This window comes from Tinamus guttatus, unplaced genomic scaffold (genome assembly GCF_059628265.1).
Source record: "Tinamus guttatus ecotype Peru unplaced genomic scaffold, ASM5962826v1 Tinamus_guttatus_pri_ptg000474l, whole genome shotgun sequence".
In the NCBI taxonomy this organism is placed as follows: Eukaryota; Metazoa; Chordata; class Aves; order Tinamiformes; family Tinamidae; genus Tinamus; species Tinamus guttatus.
The window spans coordinates 709,704-728,234 of NW_028289008.1; the positions used below are offsets into that span (position 1 = coordinate 709,704).

Sequence of the window (18,531 nt, forward strand, 5' to 3'; positions counted from 1 at the left end):
GGTTGAGGAAGCTGCTGTCTCTGAAGGCCACAGGCAGCAGCAGGGGGTGGTGGGGTTGCACCTGTGAGGTCACCTCCATGTGAGCAGCTGGGTTTGGGGTTTAGGCTTTAGGGGTGTGATCAGTGGTGCAGAGCCTAGTTGGAGACCTGTAGCTAGCAGTGTCCCCCAGAGGTCCAGTCCTGTTCAGTTTATTCATTAATGACCTGCATGAAGGGACAGAGTGCAGCAGGTTTGGTGAGAATATAAAACTGTGAGGAGTGGTGATGCTTTGTACGGCTGTGCAGCCATTCAGAGGGACTTGGACAGGCTGGAGAGCTGGATGTAGATGAACCTCATCAAGTTCAACACAGTCAAGAGTAGCACATGGGGAGGAATGACTCCATGCACCAGGACAGGTGGGGGTTGACCTGCTGGAATTCAGCTGTGTGGAGAAGGACCTGTGCATCCTGGTGGCCAAGAAGTTGTCCATGAGCCGGCATGTGCTGGCTCCTGTGGCGGAGAAGGCCAGTGGTGTCCTGGCTGGAGAGGGGATCTTATCAGTGTTTATAAATACCTTAAGAGAGGATGTTCAAAGGAGGAGGGCAGCTCGTGTCATCAGGGGCTCTGTAGGTCACTGCCATGGAGATGGCCCAGTCAGGCAGAGAAGAGTCCTGGAAAAGAGTACCCTCCCTTCAGCCCTGTTGTTATCCAGAACTTGCTGATAAATCCTTCAGGAATGTCTCCAGATGGTACCAAAGGATGTGAATTATTTTCAGTGGGGCACTGGAGAAGCCCTTTCTACTCCCCTGCACCAACAGGCCTCTGCACTGGGCACAGCTGTGCAAGAAGCCACGACTTTGGAGTTGTTTAGAGATTTGGTGTTTTGTGAGGGAACCAGGACTTCAGGGCTACTTTCAGGCTAGGCATTTTTCAAAGCCAGGATCCAAGGCATGTGGGATGAAACAGCGCAAAGCGTGCGCGTGCAACGAGATGCTTTGGTTAGCCTCAATATGGATTTCTCCTGGGGGTTGCTCTTTTTGTCCAAGTCACATGTAAGACAATCTGGGACAGGTCAGAGGTTTCCTTCTTTAGGCCCCAGAGCACTTTTTAAGCAGAAGGAATCATATTTCTTAGTTGCTACATATGATTACTAGGAAGAAGGTGCCTCTTGGCTAGGAGCACAAGAAGGATCCTGAGCATTTTTCTGTCTAACTTCTAAGCAGGGGTAAATTTTTACATATGCATTATTTTACATGAGGAATCAGATCCATTCATGATTCTTGGTTCCACCAATCCCTTTGCCATGTTACAGTGTGCGTTAGTTCTGTGCAGACCTGAAATGGGCCATTGGGGCTGATCTTGCGCTTCTAGTGTAACCTTTGCACAACCTTTGTGCCTCTGGCTGGATTAGACTACTTTCTTTGCAGCACTTCTGTTTTATAAGAAGAGCGGAGCTGTGGAAGGTCAGCTGAGATATCCTGCTCACAGGGCACACCGCCTTGCACGTTGTTTCCTGTAAAACTAGAGTATAATATAAATTTCCTTCACAAGTGACCAATGAATTCCTGCAATGGAAGGAGGTTCCACAAAGAACATAGGGTGTGATGGACCATAGTCCTTGCAAGGAAAGCAGAAGGGTGGCACTGTAGTGTGGCCCTTGTTTTAGATAAGCTGCAAGACCACTTGAGTGGAGCAGTTGACCATCTTGCAGGTGAGAAGATCAAGTGATTGCACAAATGCTTTTGACCATGTTAATCAAAAGAGAGTGAATGTCTCCCTGAGTGAGCCAGACCAGCGTGCATTGGGTAGGGTGAGTGTGGACTTGGCTGAGCTCAACACAGGTTATAAAAAACAAAATTTAAGAAAGAAATAAAAAGGAGTCTGGAGCTGTTTTCATCATATTCCTTTCTGGCAGCTGGGGATGCTCAGTGTGGTAGCAACGAGCATGTTGTAAAGACAGGTTAATGGGAATCCCATTTGTACTGTCCCACACCTGAGTTCCCATCCAGCTGTGGGACAGTCCCTGGCCAGCTCCATCCTCCTGCAGGTCCCCATATCCCAGGGGAGAGGAACAGGCCAGGCTTGCACGAGCTCTCTTGTGCAGCAGAGCCCAGCAGGTCCTGCAGCCCAGCTGCCTGCGGAGCCCTGTGTGGGGCACAGCCTGGGGTGGGCAGGGACCGGCTCCTCGGCTGCCTCAGACCTGACCCCGCTGAGCAGCAGCCCCCATTTCCCTCCCTCCTTCCTTGTGCACTGGATGTGCTGGCAGGAGGCCTCCGCGTTGCCCTCCCCTCCCCTCGCTCTTTCCAGCTCCAGCCGAGCTCTGCATTTCCTCTCTCCATCCCTGCTTGCACAGAGCAGGTCTCGATGCTCCCCCGGGGCAGCCTGTCCCCTCCTGCCCTCTGTGCACTCCCACCCGGGCACCCTGAGCGCTGGTGCTGCTGCCAGGGCAGAGGTGGAGGATCCCCTGGAGCGGCTCTGCAGGGAGCTCCCAGGGAAAAGCTGTGCCCAGCCCCAGCCCCAGTGTGGCAGAGGGGGCTGCCCTCTCCCACCCACCTGGTGGTGCCAGACTCACCTCAGCCCAATCCTGAATGGCTCCAGCGCAGCCCTCGAGGAGCTGGAGCTGCCTTGGGCCTTGAGATCATCTGGCAGTAGGAGGATTTGACGTGGGCACAGCAGCAGCGGTGATGAGAGGAACAGACCCTGCAATCGCCTGTGTTGGCCAGGGCACGGGTTGGGTGATGCCTCTGTGGCCAGATGGACCCTATGTGTTAGGTGGATACCCGCTCAAGGTAGGAGCAGTAGGGCCTTCTTGGACTTCCAATGCAGAGTGAGCTTCCAGTGCTTCTGGATCTGTGTCTAAAGAGTAAGAAACCGTGGAGCTGCAGAGAAGTTGCTGTGGGAAGGGACCCCTGGAGTTTTCCAGTCCAATCTCCTATCCAAAGCAGGGCTGTTTGGAGCCCTCCAGTGTTATCTGGCCACTGCTGGACTCCGCCTGACCCCCGTTACCATCCACAAACCTGCCCTGCTCCTCTTGTTTGAGCACTGGAGGATGGCATCTTCTGTCCATAGATCCCAGCACTACTGGCCCTGCCTGCATCCGGGGCATTGTAAGCTCAGACCAATGTGGCTGCTCTTGCTTCATGCACATAAGACTCTGCATGCAGCCTCCCTGGGTAGGCACCCTGAATCTGAAGCTCTCCTCACGCCTTTAAACTGTTTGTCAGGAAATTTTCTGCCCTGTACATACAGACACCTTTGGTATCTAGAACCCTCTCTGGGACCTGTGCAGTTCCAGCTTCCCTTGCCAAGACTTTCCAGACTATTAGGAGGGCTGAGTCAAGCTGGAGATGGGAAGTCATCTCCACAGAATGATGACAAGACCAGGTCAGGACCAGGCTCAGCCATGTCCACAGCATCAGTCAGGGCAATAACAAGGTCACGAGCAGAAGCTCCCTGACAAGAGGCATGAGGCCCCATAATGAGGTCAGTGACTCCCTGTCTCCCTAGCTCTTGTGCCCAGCAGGTCCCCTCCCTGTCTGCCTGCAGTCCCTCCATACCCACCCTGCTGCCCAGCACTGCATGAGACCGGCCCTGCAGCCCCTCCAACAACTGCTAATTGTCATGGTGGGAGACAGACTCAGCTGGAATTGAACATGGCTAAGAGTCAGATTTACATGAGAGATTCTTCAGGAAAAATGGCACAAAACAGAAAATTTATTTTCCTTTGCAGTAATGTAACAGAACAAAAGTAAGAAATAAATCAAAAAAAACAACACATATCCTGGATGCCAAATCTCCCAGTACAGATATTGCTGATGTTAGAACAATTGGATGAGTTTCCTTAGGGCATCCTTGAGTTCCTTGTTCCTCATGCTGTAGATGAGGGGGTTCAGTGCTGGAGGCACCACTGAGTACAGAACAGCCAGCACCAGATCCAGAGATGGCGAGGAGATGGAGAGGGGCTTCAGGTAGGCAAACAGAGCAGTGCTGAGAAACAGAGAGACCACGGCCAGGTGTGGGAGGCACATGGAAAAGGCTTTGTGCCGGCCCTGCTCGGAGGGGATCCTCAGCACAGCTCTGAAGATCTGCACATAGGACACCACAATGAAAACGAAACACCCGAAGAATAAACAGGCACTAACCACAATAATCCCAGCTTCCCTGAGGTAGGAATTTGAGCAGGAGAGCTTGAGGATCTGGGGGATCTCACAGAAGAACTGCTCCACCATATTGCCTTGGCAGAGGGGTATGGAAAATGTGTTCCCGGTGTGCAGGAGAGCATTGAGGAAACCAGTGGCCCAGGCAGCTGCTGCCATTCTGACACAAGCTCTGCTGCCCAGGAGGTTCCCGTAGTGCAGGGGTCTGCAGATGGCAACGTAGCGGTCATAGGCCATGACTGTGAGGAGATAATGCTCCGCTGATACAAAAAAAAAAAAAGAAAAAGACCTGCCCAGCGCATTCCAAGTATGAAATAACCCTCATGTTCCACAAAGAATTGTGCATGGATTTGGGAACAGTGGTGGAGATGCAGCCAAGGTCGAGGAGGGAGAGGTTGAGGAGGAAGAAGTACATGGGGGTGTGGAGGCGGTGGTCGCAGGCTATGGCTGTGATGATGAGGCCGTTGGCCAGGAGGGCAGCCAGGTAGATGGCCAGGAAGAGCGAGAAGTGCAAGAGCTGCAGCTCCCGCCTGTCTGAGAACAGCAGGAGCAGGAACTTGTTGAGGGAGCTGCTGTTGGACATCTGTTCTATTGGGCTCAGGAAAACTATGTAGGGAAAAAAGGCAATAATAGCTTAGAAGAATTTTCTCTGAAATAAACTTTCCATTTTTCATAGAAATGCTTCTCGATCCCTGTCTCAGCTCTCAGTAATTCCTTCTTCTCACTGTCACCTTCAGTCAGCTCCTCAGTCTCTGCTCCACCTGAGTGTTCTGGCAGGAGCCGGAGCCTGAGTTACTCTACGCCAATGTATATAAAGGACTGGTTCTTGATATCTCTCCTTTTCAGAGTTGATGTCACAGGACATCCACCTTTAATATAAAGGGTCTTTTTATATTCCCACACACACTGCCAAGGAGTTTGGGGTGCAGCAGGGGGTTTTAGCATTTTTGTTTTAGAATTACTTATTTTGGAAATTTTTAGATTCTGTCACCATATCTCGTCAGGTTCTTTGCATGTCTTTATTGACACGCAAATACAGACAGATGTCTCTATTCCTGCAAATGTGAGCATTAAGCAGACTGGAGATGGAATGGGGTCTCTACTGCTTAGGGAACAGTGTGGCTTGCTGTTGAGTCCATCTGCCTTGTTCCTGCAGAAAAACCTGAACTCTGTTGAGATCATAGAAGACTGTTTCAAAGCACTCATTTAAATCTGCTCTCCCTCTTAGCTCAAGGTGGATATGTGATGGAGAGAACAGGACACTGCTCCTGATATGGCAAGGACTCTGTGCACTGAGTCCATTTATGCAATGCAGCTCACAACCCCAGCAGGACAACAGAGACAGCCATGTGTCCTGACACTCCAATGACGCTGCCCAGCACCCTGGGCACATTGCCCCTCTTCAGACACCTCCATGGCAGGACCTCAGGGTGAGTATCTGAATTTGTAGCTGAAGCCCCAGCTGACTGCCAGAACCAGCGCAGAAAGGAGAGGCAGGGAAACGAACAGAAACACTGTGACTGCTGCCAAGGGAGGACAGAGAGACAGAGCAGCACCGTCCCCAGGTTGCACCTCCCAGACAGTGTGGACTTCCAGGGCAGTGGTTCTCAGCCCCTGTGCCTTGCAATGGGAAATGGGCACATGGCAGGAGAAAGGCAGCTCTGCTGTTCTGGAAATCTGACTGCAGAGGAGGTCAGAAATGCCCTGGAGCCCTTCCCCTTGAGAGCAGAGTGAGACTAAGCACAATGAGAATGAGGAGAGCTGCAAAGGGGATATTGCTGCTGCCCACAGATGAGAAGGCAGTTGAAGGAGTATTCTGGGGTCCTCGCAGACCTATTGATCCCTCAGAGCAGCACTGCAGAACTCTCCTTCAGGCATCTAAAGCTAAAATGTCCCATTCATTTGCTGCCTTGTCAAAGATACAAAACAAAATCCTAGCCTCTGGATATTGCCTTCCCTTTCATAGAAGATTCCCGAGAGTGTCCTCTTGAAAAGCCCCTTCCAGATATGTTGTGTGGGTGAGGCTGAGCTGTGAGCAGCCCTGACCCCACACAGCAGCCTCTCAGCAGGAGAATGAACCTGCCCAGGGGGGATCTCTCCTCCCACCCCGAGCTTCTCCCTGCAGCGCCCTGGCAGGCTGAGTGCTGATCCTCACAGAATCACTGCCCCGGGCACACAGCACCCTGGGGCGCATGGACACTGCTCTGAAGAACAGTGCTCTGAAGAACCTGTGTGCCCACATTGCCTTCACTGTCTTGCACCAGCTCCAGAAGAAGCAGCCATGATGCCCTGACCTTGTGATGCCGGGACAGGGAATTTCTGTTCTGAATGATCTCCTCATATGCAGGGAGAACAGTCCTCAAAAAAAGAAAGTCATCAGCTGGAGGGATGCTGCAGACCCCTCCAGAAACCTCAGTAGCATTACCCTGCAGCCGGCGACTTACCCTGTCACAGATTGCTCCCACCATGAGCTCTCCTCTGTCCTCCCACTCTACGCTGCCTTTCACCTCTCTGTCCTCTCTCCTCTGCTGTCCGCAGCAGCAGGCAGTGCCCGCAGCCCTGCTGCTCTTGGCACAGGAGCTGCTCCTGCACTCGGCTGTCTCTGGGCAGTGCTGCCAGGCTGCCACGAGCTGTGGCCCAGCTGAATTCAGGAATTACTCTGTCCCTTGGGATTCCTCCCTCTGGGATATGTTCCATCAAGTAGAGTAACCTGTTTTCCTTCTCTAAAGAGTTCAGGGATACAGATTCCAACATTGCAATTTATTTCATCAGATAATGATTATCTACCAAAGTTAGAAATGTCCCACAGGAAGTTCTGATTCACATCTCTTAACTAGGCAGGACACCCAGACAGGGATAAGAAGGGAGCTTATTGATACATGGTGCATATATGATTCAGATGACTTATTCAGATGGCTTATTGGGGCTCCACATGTCTGTTCAGAAGTGCCAGGTTTGGAGAAGGATTCAGCTAACTCATGAACTCCACAAATACATGGCAGGTGGGATTCCCCTTAGCAGGCTATGCATGCACATGGTCTGCTTGCAAGCTCCTGGCCTAAAGGTCCTAATGGAATCACTGGAGATAGAGCTTCAGTGGGAGGCCAGGTCAGGAATTTCCTTGATCATCTCTAATGCCCCTTGATGCCTTCTATCCTACTAGAGCAGCACTCACAATGAAGCTGAGGGATAGGCAGATCCCTACAGCTCAAAAAGCTGATCTATTCCAGTGGAGATCATTTATAGAATCACAGAATGGTTGAGGTTGGAAGGAGGTTTGCAGATGATCTAGTTCAACCCCTTTGGTCAAATAGTTTCACCTACAGCACGTTGCACAGCATCCTGTCCAGGCACATCTGGAATATCTCCACAGAAGGAGACGCCATAACCTTTCTGGGCAACCCATGCCAGTGCTCTGTCACCTTCACAGTCCTCAAATTCAGGCAGAACATCCTGTGCTACAGTTTGTGTCTGTTGCCTCTTGTGCCACCACTAGTCACCACTAAAAAGAGTCTGGGCCATCCTCTTCTGCTCTTGGGATCCTCCCTTCAAGTATGTGCACACCTTGATAAGATCCCCCCTCAGCCTTCTCTTCTCCAGGCTAAAACAGGCCCAGTTCTCTCACCTTCTCCTCATAGGAGAGATGCTCCAGCTCCCTGATCAACTTTGTAGACCTATGCTGGGTTTTCTCCAGTAGCTTCATGTCGCTCTTTAGTGGGGAGCCCAGCACTGGACACAGGACTCAAGGGGTGGCCTCCCCAGGAACTAGTAGAGAGGCAGGATGACCTCCCTTGACCTTCTGGCAACAGTCTTCCTACTGCACACCAGGAGATCATGGACCCCCAGGTCCTTCTTTGCAGAGCTGCTTTGCACCCCTGTGATCTTCAGGGCATATTGTGCCTAGCAGTAACCTTTGGCCTCAGGGGCTGCTCTGCCAGCAGTCTGCAGGTGGGCAGACAGGCTTCAAGGAGGCTTGAGTGAGAGAAGGCACCTTTCTCTGGTTGCAAGGGACATTTGGAGATCATCTAGTCAGATGATGGTCAAGTCAATGTTTGCAAGCACCTGGGAGGCGAGCAGCAGGCACATGGCACTGCTACTGCTTCGGAGGGGGTTCACATTGTCTGTGCTCCTGACTGGACAGCACCAGGCATTAGCAGGTCCATCCATGTCTGTGAGGGTGACCGTGAGCTCTGCTCTTTGCTGAGTCCCGGGCAGGCCAGCAAGAGGCGCCTGGCTGGGCAGTTCCTTGGGAGGTCCCTGCTGGCAGAGCAGCTGCGAGGCCAGCGCTGGCCCATGGCTGGGGACGGGCTCTGAGGCCGCTCCTGTCCCAGCAGCAGCGCGGCCGGCAGCGGGGTCTGGTGCAGACACGGGGGAGGTCCCTTGTGTGCGCGGAGCTGCCGGGGCAGCAGCAGGCGCTGCCTGTGAGGCCAGGGGTGTCTCAGCAGCGGGCAGGGACACGGAGGCCATTGCGGGGACGCTGCCGGGAGGCCCCTGCTCTCTGCAGGGCTGGCTCTGTGCTGACGCGTGGGCGTCGGCTGGTGACGTCACTGCTGCCGCAGCCCCTGATAGGCCAGGCTATGCAGCTGGTTGTGACGTCAGCAGCCCCTTCCTGGCCGGGGCGGCTCTGCCGAGGAACCTGGTGTCCCTGCAGCCCGCAGCGGCAGCAGCCCACGCTGGGCTGTGCGCGAGCGAGGTCCCCCTGCCCGAGGAGCTGCTGGGCCAGCAGGAGGCTCACGGCGGGTGCTGGCGCTGAGGTCGCTGCTGAGGGGCCAGCAGCAGCGGCAGGGATGGTCCTGAAGAGCAAAGGGGTCCAGGAAAGCTGGACTTTTTTGAAAAAGGAAGTGTAAAAGATGCAGGAACAGGCCATCCCTGTGTGCTGTAAGATGAGTCGGAGGGGAAGAAGACCAGCTTGGCTGAATAGCTAAGGACTACAAAGGACAGTAGCTAGTGACAGAGTTATGACTGGACGATTCTTAGCTTGGCCAGTTTCTGCTCTGTGGCCAAAACCTCCTTACACTTGTTAATAACATTCTGCTGTCTCCATGTGAACTCCCTATCTCATAGATACACTCTAATCTTTTCAAGGTTAACGTTCTCTGCTAAGGGAGCCAGGGATTTCACAGACCAGCTGAAATCCCTCACAATTGCATGCAACAGAGATGAGGATGGGGATCACAAAGGATGAGGCTAAGTCTGAGGAACTTAACACCTAGCTTGCCTCAGTCTTTAACAACAAGATCAGTTCTCCTCAAGGTGCTTGCCCCTTGAGCTAGAAGACACCTGTGTAGAGCAGAACAACTCCTCCATAAATCAGGAGGAAACAGTCAGTTTCCACAGTACTCCACTTGGACACTCACACGTCCGTCTATGGGTCCAGGTGGCATCCACCCAAAGGTTCTGAGGGAGCTGGTGGAAGTGCTTGTCAAGCCACTCTCCATCATCTGTCAGCAGTCCTGGTCAACAGGGGAGGTCCCAGATGGCTAGAGACTTGCCAATGTTGGCAAGATGGAGGATCCAGGGAAACTACAGGCCTGTCAGCATGATCTCGGTATTGGGAAAAGTTATGGAGCAGATCATATTGAGGGCGATCATACAGTATGTGCTTGATAAGCAGGGAATCAGGTTGGAACAATATGGGTTCATGAAAAGCAGGTCCTGCCTGACCAGCTTGATCTCCTCAGACCAGGTGACCTGCCTAATGGATGAGGGAAAGGCTGTGGACATGGCCTCAGTAGACTTTAGGAAGGTTCTTGACACAGTCTTCCACTGCATTCTCCTGGAGAAGCTGGCAGCTCATGGCTTAGACAGGTGTACTCTTTGCTGGGAGAAAAACGGAGAAGATGGCCAGGCGCAGAGAGTGGTGGTGAATGGTGTGAAATCCAGCTGGTGACTGATCATGAGCGGTGTTCCCCCAGGGTCAGTGTTGGGTCGAGTCCTCTTTAATATCTTTGTCAATGATCTGAATAAGGGATAAGGGGATCGAGTACACCTTCAGCAAGTTTGCAGACAACACCAAGCCCAAAGGAACATTTGATCAACTTGAGGGCAGGAAGGCTCTAGGGGAGGATCTGGACAGTCTGGATCAATAGGCTGAGGCCGACTGTATGAGTTTCAACAAGGCCAAGTGCTGGATCCTGCACCTCACTCACAAGAACCCCATGCAGCTACAGGCTTGAGGCTGAGTGGTTGGAGAGCTGCGTGGCAGAAAAGGATCTGCGGGTGTTGGTCGACAGCCATCTGACCACGAGCCAGCAGTGTGCCCAGATGGTCAAGAAGGCCAAAGGCATTCTGGCTTGTATCAGGAACAGTGTAGCCAGCAGGACCAGGGAAGCGATCATCCCCCTGTACTCAGCATTGGTGAGGCCACACCTCGAATCCTGTGTTCTGTTTGGGGCCCCTCACTACAAGAAAGACGTGGAGGTGCTGGAGTGAGTCCAAAGAAGAGGAACAAAGCTGGTAAAGGGACTGGAGCACAGACCTTATGAGAAGCAGCTGAGGGAGTTGAAGTTATTTAGTGTGGAGAAGAGGAAGGTCAGGGGTGACCTTATCGCTCTTTACATCTGCCTTAAAGGAGGTTGTAGTGAGGCAGGGTTGATCTCTTCTCCAATATATGAAAATGGGACAAGAGGAGAAGGCCTCAAGTTGTGCCAGGGGAAGTTCAGGATACGTTTTAGGAGAAAATTCTACACAGAAAGAGTAATCAAGCATTGGAACAGGCTGCCTGAAGAAGTGGTGGGGCAGTATTTAAGAAATGTGTAGATGAGGCACTTAGAGACATGGTTTAACAGGTATGGTGTTGAAGGTTTTACGATTGGACTCAATGATCTTGAAGGTGTTTTCCAACTCTAATGATTCTATGATTTCTCTTTCTTGTTCAGATACCTCTCAACTCTCCAGTTGCTCCTTTGAGCAAGTGGAGAATTTCAATCTTGCCTTGCCTTTCAGGAGTGTAGTTACTTCTTCAGCTAGCTGTTTTAGAGTGTTTCTATGCAGGCTGTTCTATCTATCTGTCAAAAACATCTCAAGGAAGGTTATTCCTTGTAGACTGGGAACCTCCCTGGAGGCAATTTGGACTCAACATAGTGATCAGGATTGCATTCTGTTTCTTAGGACAGAGGAGGAAGCTTATGCTTGTCATACAGGTGATTAGATTTTTTATCTCATAGGACACTGGATGAACTGCAACAGCTGTAACATTCACCTCCAGCCTGGAGCAGAAAAAGGTTAGATTTGAACCAGAGCTATCCAAGTCCCTAGTGGCTGAGGAGAGAAATGTCAGGACTGGGGATGTGAACAGGAAGGTTGTCCATACAGGTCTCCTCTCAAAAACACTGCTTTTCCCACATGTGCAGACTTCATTGGGAGACACTGTAGGAACTGGAGAATGTGGTCAGATTTCTTCTGAAAACAGAATGAAAAAAGAAAGCTGAAAAGCAGCCATCCTTCTTTTTCAGCTGCTCATTCAAATCTGCCTCATTCCTTTCCAATTAGCCACACAAGAAAAATATGACATATCCTTAGATTTTTTTTTTTCATTTTAATGAGCCCTGGGAATATTTGATGCTGAGTCTATGAACCTCCAGGAGGTTTAGAACCTCCAGGAGGAGATTGAGGAAATCTCTCCAGTAGTTACAGTAAGAAGCAAATGGCCAACTTTCTTGGAGAGTTAATTGGTCCTCTTGAGGACCAATAACAGCAAAGTCTCCCCAGGGCCTGAGTAGAGCAGAAAGTTGGAGGCCCTCATTGCAGATAAGCGAAAACAAAGTGCAGGTTGCTCTCATGCCAGGTTAACACTTCACGTGTTTTTCAAGTACCTTGGCCAAGCACAGGTGTCCAGACTCTGAGTAGGGGGGTCCTTTCCACCATGCTTTGCCCGGGTCTCCTGCTGGGTCAGTGTGTGGGTGGGGGTGTTCAAGGCCAAGGGCAGCACACTTTGTGTCCCTGGGGGAAAGCAGGCAAGGAGACCCTGTGGCCATGAGCAAGAAGTTTCCTCTCCCAATCCTCAATATCAGAGACACCAGCCATAGCAAAGGTGACATAGACCTAGTTCTTTTGGAGGCTTTTGGCCATGGCAATGAACCTTGGCCATCTCCCCCTCCGGCTCTGCTACAATTTGCTATTTCTGTGCCTGTTTGCCTGCAGCCTGTAGACATCCAAACTGCTTCCCACCTTGCTCTCACCCCAGGATCTCTCCATCTCAAATGATGTCTCTAGGTCTTGTTCACTGTTCTTTGAAACAGAGGCATGGGATGGTCCTAGATGCCTTCTGTATGATCTCTTTTGCCACAGAACTACCCTTGAAGTGAAATTTATTGTTTTCCTGAAGTGCAGTCTGTACATTTCAAGCTGCTGTTGGTGGCTCTTTCAACTTCTCATGCTCTTTCCCATTGTCAGAATAGGCTCCATCATCTCTGAAACCACCCTTCTAGCAGTCACAGGCCAGTGTTATATTTGCCTTAGCTGTAACACCTCACCAGGCTGAAGAAACCCAGGTCCCTCAGCTTCTCCGCACAGGCCATGTGCTTTAGGTCTCCAACCCCATCTCTGCAGACCCCCTCTGGAGCCTCTCCTGTTCCTCCCCATTGCTGCAGCACTGGGTATACCACAGTGGGACACACAATTCCACATGTGGGCACAACAGGGCTGAGTCATGGGGGCTTAGAACTGCTCTCGCCTGAGTGTCAAGGCACTTCCTAACGCAGCCCTGTGTGCAGCAGGCCCAGTTGTGGTGAGCAAGCACCACAGGCTTGTATATCATAAAAGTAATGCAAAAGAGAAATGAAGGCTATATGGGAGTCCCTGCCTAGCAGTCCTGAACTGAGTACCTTACAGTGAAGGCGGACAAGGAATCATAGAATCATAAAATAGTATGAATGCTGAAGGTTGGAAGGGACCTCTAGAGGTCATCTAGTCCAACCCCCCTGCACATGCAGGGTCACCTAGAGCACGTGGCACAGGGCTGCGTCCAAGCAGGTTTTGAAGATCTCCAGAGAAGGAGACTCCACAACCTCTCTGGGCAGCCTGTTCCAGGGCTCTGTCACCCTCACTGTTAAAAAATTTTTCCTTAAGTTCCTGTGGAACTTTTGGTGCTTCAGTTTGTGGCCATTACCTCTAGTTCTGTTGGTGGCCACCACTGAAAAGAGGCCAGCACCATCCTCCTCACTCCCTCCTTTGAGGTACTTATATACACTGATTAGATCCCCTCTCAGCCTTCCCTTCTCCAGCTGAACAGGCCCAGCTCCCTCAGTTCCTCCTCATAGGGCAGATGTTCCAGGCCCCTGATCATCCTCGTAGCCCTGCGCTGGACTCTCTCCAGCAGCTCCACATCCCTCTTGTGCTGTGGGGCCCAGAACTGGACACAATACTCCAGATGCAGCCTCACTCAGATGTGGGCTGAGCAGAGGGGCAGGATTCCCTCCCTCGACCTGCTGGAGATGCTCCTCTTAATGCACCCCAGGATCCCATTGGCCTTCTTGGCCACGAGGGCACACTGCTGCCTCATGGTCAACTTATCATCCACCATGACACGCAGGTACCTCTCTGCAGAGCTGAATCTGGTCCTGCATGTTTCTGACATTTGTCCATGGTCACCCACAACTGTGCCAGGGCACTGTCAATTTCCTTGGCCATCTCAGGTGACCTGGATGCCTTTTCATCCTACACGAGTATCAGTCACTATAAGGATGAGGCACAGGCGGATCCTTACAGTGCAGAATGCTGATCTATTTCAGTGCAGGCATTTCAAATATTAGAGAATGCCTGAAGTTGGAAGGGACTTGTGGAGATCATCTTGTCCAGAGCCCTGCACAAGCAGGTTCACTTACTGCACATTGCACAGGATCATGTCCAGGCAGGTTTGGAATATCTCCAGAGAAGGAGGCTCTTCCTTGATGTATTTGTACACAGTGATGGGATCCCCCCTCAGCCCTCTCCTATCCTGGCTGAACAGGTGCAGCTCTCTCAGCCTCTCCTCAGAGGAGAGGTGTTCCAATCCCCTAATCATCTCTGTAGTCCTCCACAGGACTCTCTCCAGTAGTTCCATGTCCCTCTTGTACTGAGGAACACAGAAGTGGACACAGGACTCCAGACTGGACCTCACCAAGGTCAAGTATAGAGAGAGAGGATCTCCTCCCTTGACCTGTTGGCAACACTCTTCCTAATGCGGCCCAGGAGGCCACCGTCCTTCTTGGCCACAAGGAGCCATTGCTGGCTCGTGGTCAGCTGGCAGTCCACCAGGATGCCCAGGTTCTTCTCTGCAGAGCTGCCCTCCAGCAGGTCAACCCCAGTCTGTACCAGTGCATTCAGTTATTCTTACCTAGGTGTAGGACCCTGAACTTCATGAGGCCCGACTCTCCAGCCTGTTCATTTCCCTCGGAATGGCTGCACAGAGGTGTGGGGTATCAGACACTGCTCCCAGTTTGGGACCATAAGGACACTTGCTAAGTGTGCACTCATCCCCTTCATCCAGGTGATCAGTCAAGTAGCTGGACAAGATTCAACCCAATATTGACCTCTGGGGAACACCAAGAGCTCCAGGCCTCCAGCTAGACTCTGCACCACTGATCACAAACCATGGAGCTATGCCGTTCAGCTGCTGTCCACTCATCTAAACGCACACTTCTTGAGCTTGTCCATGATGGGAGACAGTGTTCAAGACTTTGCTGAAGTCAAGGCAGACAACATGCACCAATCTCCCCTCATCTCCCCAGCCAGTCCTTCCATCCTAGAAGACTCTCGAACTGATTCAGCTTGATTTCCCCTCGGTGAATTCATGCTGACCACTGCTGATGCCTGTCCTTTCCTCCACATTCTTAAAGGCAACATCCCTGATGAGTTGCTTCTTCACCTTTCCAGAAAGGTTCCTCCCTTCCACAGTCACTGGTCACCAATGAGCAAGTCCTAAATGCAGAGCTCATTACACATTTCTGAGCTATTTTCTCCTGAACACATGGAGAATCCTGTGAAGCAAGGCCTTTGGGATACAATTCCTTGAGCCTATTCTTAAAACCAGCTTCCTCTAAAGAGCATCCTTCCGGAACTGCACTGCTTTTAATGACGGAGTGAGGGAGTCAGCTCTGACCCAGACATAGACACCAGTTTATTTGGAAACCATATGAGACAAAGTAGTCTAATGCAAGGAGGAACAAATGCAACCATTTGTGTAGCAGCATGTTAACAAATGCTAGTAATAGTAAATCTAATAAAAATAAAGAAATATTGCTCAGTCCTGGTACAGGATACAGTGGGATTCATGTGTGGAGAGCAACACCAATATTACCATTTCTGAATAATGTCCGTGAAATTACATTCCTCAGGGCATCCTTGAGCTCCTTGTTCCTCAGGCTGTAGATGAGGGGGTTCACTGTTGGAGTCATCACCGCATACAGAACAGCCAGCACCAGATCCAGAGCTGGGGAGGAGATGGAGGGAGGCTTCAGGTAGGCAAACATGGCTGTGCTGATGAACAGGGAGACCACAATCAGGTGCGGGAGGCACATGGAAAAGGCTTTGTGCTGGCCCTGCTCAGAGGGGATCCTCAGCACAGCCCTGAAGATCTGCACGTAGGACAACACAATGAAAATGAAACACCCAGAGTGTACACAAATAGTAATCACAAGGACTCCAACTTCCCTGAGGTCAGAATTAGAGCAGGAGAGCCTGAGGATCTGGGGGATCTCGCAGAAGAAGTGCTCCACCACATTGCCTTGGCAGAGTGATAAGGAAAATGTGTTCCCAGTGTGCAGGAGAGCATCGACAAAACTGCTACTCCAGGCAGCTGCTGCCATTTTGACACAAGCTCTGCTGTCCATGAGGGTCCCATAATACAGGGGTCTGCAGATGGCAACATAGCGGTCATAGGCCATGACTGTGAGGAGGAAATACTCTCCTACTATGAAGAAAAGAAACATAAAGACCTGTGCAGAACATTCTAAGTAGGAAATGGTCCTGGTGTCCCACAGGGAATTGACCATGGATTTGGGGACAGTGGTGGAGATGGAGCCAAGGTCAAGGAGGGAGAGGTTGAGGAGGAAGAAGTACATGGGGGTGTGGAGGTGGTGGTCGCAGGCTACGGCTGTGATGATGAGGCCGTTGGCCAGGAGGGCAGCCAGGTAGATGGCCAGGAAGAGCGAGAAGTGCAAGAGCTGCAGCTCCCGGGTGTCTGAGAATGGCAGGAGGAGGAACTCACTGAAGGAACTGCTGTTGGACATTTGCTATCTCAGCGCATAGTGCACTGTCCTGGGAGAAAAAAAAAAAAAAAAAAAAAAAAAGATGTGGCATTTTAGGAAAAGACATTTCGAGAAAGAAAAACCAGTAAATTAAAAAATATTCAATTTCTCATTAAAAACACATCACACTGATTCTCTCTTACTAGGGGGAGGGGACGGGGAAGGGGCATCTACGCACTTACCTGGCTTGAACCCCATTTTGTGCTGACTGGGTGTGTTGTAAGGATTTGGGACCTCTGCCCATGGAATGTGGAGGGAATTGGAGTGAGTAATTCCGACACTCACAATAAAATCACTTTTCACATAACAGGGCTGTTCAGCATCTTCACAGCCATTTCTAAAGGATGTGGATTGTAGAAGGAAGTTTTTTGTTTTTTTGACATTATTTTCTTTGAGATGCCCCTCTCCCACCTGGGCAGCCCTCTTTGAAGATAGCAATAATTGTCCTTTCTGCTGCGAGTGCTGAGAGGAAAGGCTTCCCTATCACTTGGGGCAGAGTGACGAGAGCTTCTCTATTACCCCAGGGTTCAGCTGTCCTGCACTCACACTGCTTTGAGCTGGAGGATGATCGCATTTACATGTTACCCTAAAAACCACACTCCTGTGCAGACCCCTGTTTCACATAACTTGCAGCATTGATATCTGAACTGCAGCTGAAATAGTCTCCACCCAAGTGAGCCTAAGAGAAGACCAGCATGGACAGGAGGGAAGCAAGGAGCAACCCTGGGGCACAGGGACACTGCTCTGGATTAGAGCCCATGCAGACCTGGGTGCACACCCAGCTTCACAGCCCTGCAGCATCCCCGGGAGAAGGAAGCAGGATGCCCTGTCCCTGTTTCGCTGAGGCAGGGAATCCTGCTCTGAAGCATCCTCTGCATTGGAGATGGTGGGAAAGCGATTGCCCAAAACCCTATCAAGTGATGGCATTGACTGGGTGCAGAAGACCCCTCTGGAAACTCAGTAGCATTGCCCTGCAGCCAGAGACTTACCATGCAAGGGGCTGGGAACTCACTTCCACAGTGAGCTCTGCTCTGTCCTCACATTCCACACTGCCGTTCCCCTCTCGCTGCCTTCTCTCCTCTGCTGTCCGCAGCAGCAGGCAGTGCCCGCAGCCCTGCTGCTCTTGGCACAGGAGCTGCTCCTGCACTCGCTGTCTCTGGGCAGTGCTGCCAGGCTGCCACGAGCTGCCTCCGTCCCAGGAGCCTGGCCCTGCTCAGGAGCAGAGGATTGGCTGAACTCAAGAATTTCTCTGTCCCTTGTCCCCCCTCCTCCTGGGAAATGATTGTTAAGTAAACTAAAATAATCATTTGTTGTCCTTTCCAATTGAGTGGAGAAAGAATGATTCCCAGCTTGCTATCTATTTCATCAGAGGATGACTATCTATGCAAGTTAAAAAGGTGCCACTCTGGAAGTCCCTAGTTAGTAAGACCCTAATAGGCAGGACACTGAGACAGGGGCAAGAAGGAGGCTCATTGATTCAGATGAGTCAATGTGGGCATCCCATGCTGGTTCAGAAGTCACTGATCTGGGATGGGTTTCACATTCCTCCCCTGAATACACAGAAGGTGGGATTCTGCTTCCCCATGCTGAAGTGTGCACACCACTGACATCTCCATGGGAGCTCCTTCTCTAAGTTCCCCTTGTAATCACTGCTGATGGAGGGTGGGAGTCAGCTGGCAACACACAAACAGCTGGGGACAGTTGAAGAGGCAGAGGAGGTACCAAAAACCTGCTCATGTCTGTTTGCTCTTAAGAGGCAAATCTCAGACCCACATTCTCATGGAGCTCCAGGACAAGACCAGGTGGGGAATGTTCTTGGCCATCTCAAATGACCCCAGGTGCCTTTCACTACTGTGGGAGCACCATGCAGTAGAAAGCAGAGACCCAGGCAGATCATCACAGTGCAAAAAGTTAATATAATTCAGGGCAGGCATATCATTCAGTGACATCGGAGTAGGCTGGCTGGGCCAAGACAGATGCCTGCGTTGTCCAGCATAACCAAATGCCTCCTCTAGCATGGGATCTATGAGAAGCCATGTCCCTTTGGAGCTGGAGCTGGGCAAGCACCCCAGGACCTCTCGGGTTCGCTACCAGTGCCAAAACAACTGGATCCCACCACTGCCTTTAGGCCAATCCATCCCTCCTACCGCCAAGCGTGCTCCCTAAAT

General features: G+C 51.3%; 1 protein-coding gene and 1 pseudogene across 1 annotated transcript in view; both read right to left on the reverse strand.

Annotated features, from left to right (window-relative positions):
• LOC148592961 (uncharacterized) overlaps positions 1–18,531 on the reverse strand; it is a 375,952-nt gene that overhangs the window by 216,346 nt on the left and 141,075 nt on the right. The gene's annotated exons all lie outside the window — the stretch shown is intronic.
• Positions 3,798–4,719, reverse strand: LOC148592965 (olfactory receptor 14J1-like; annotated as a pseudogene).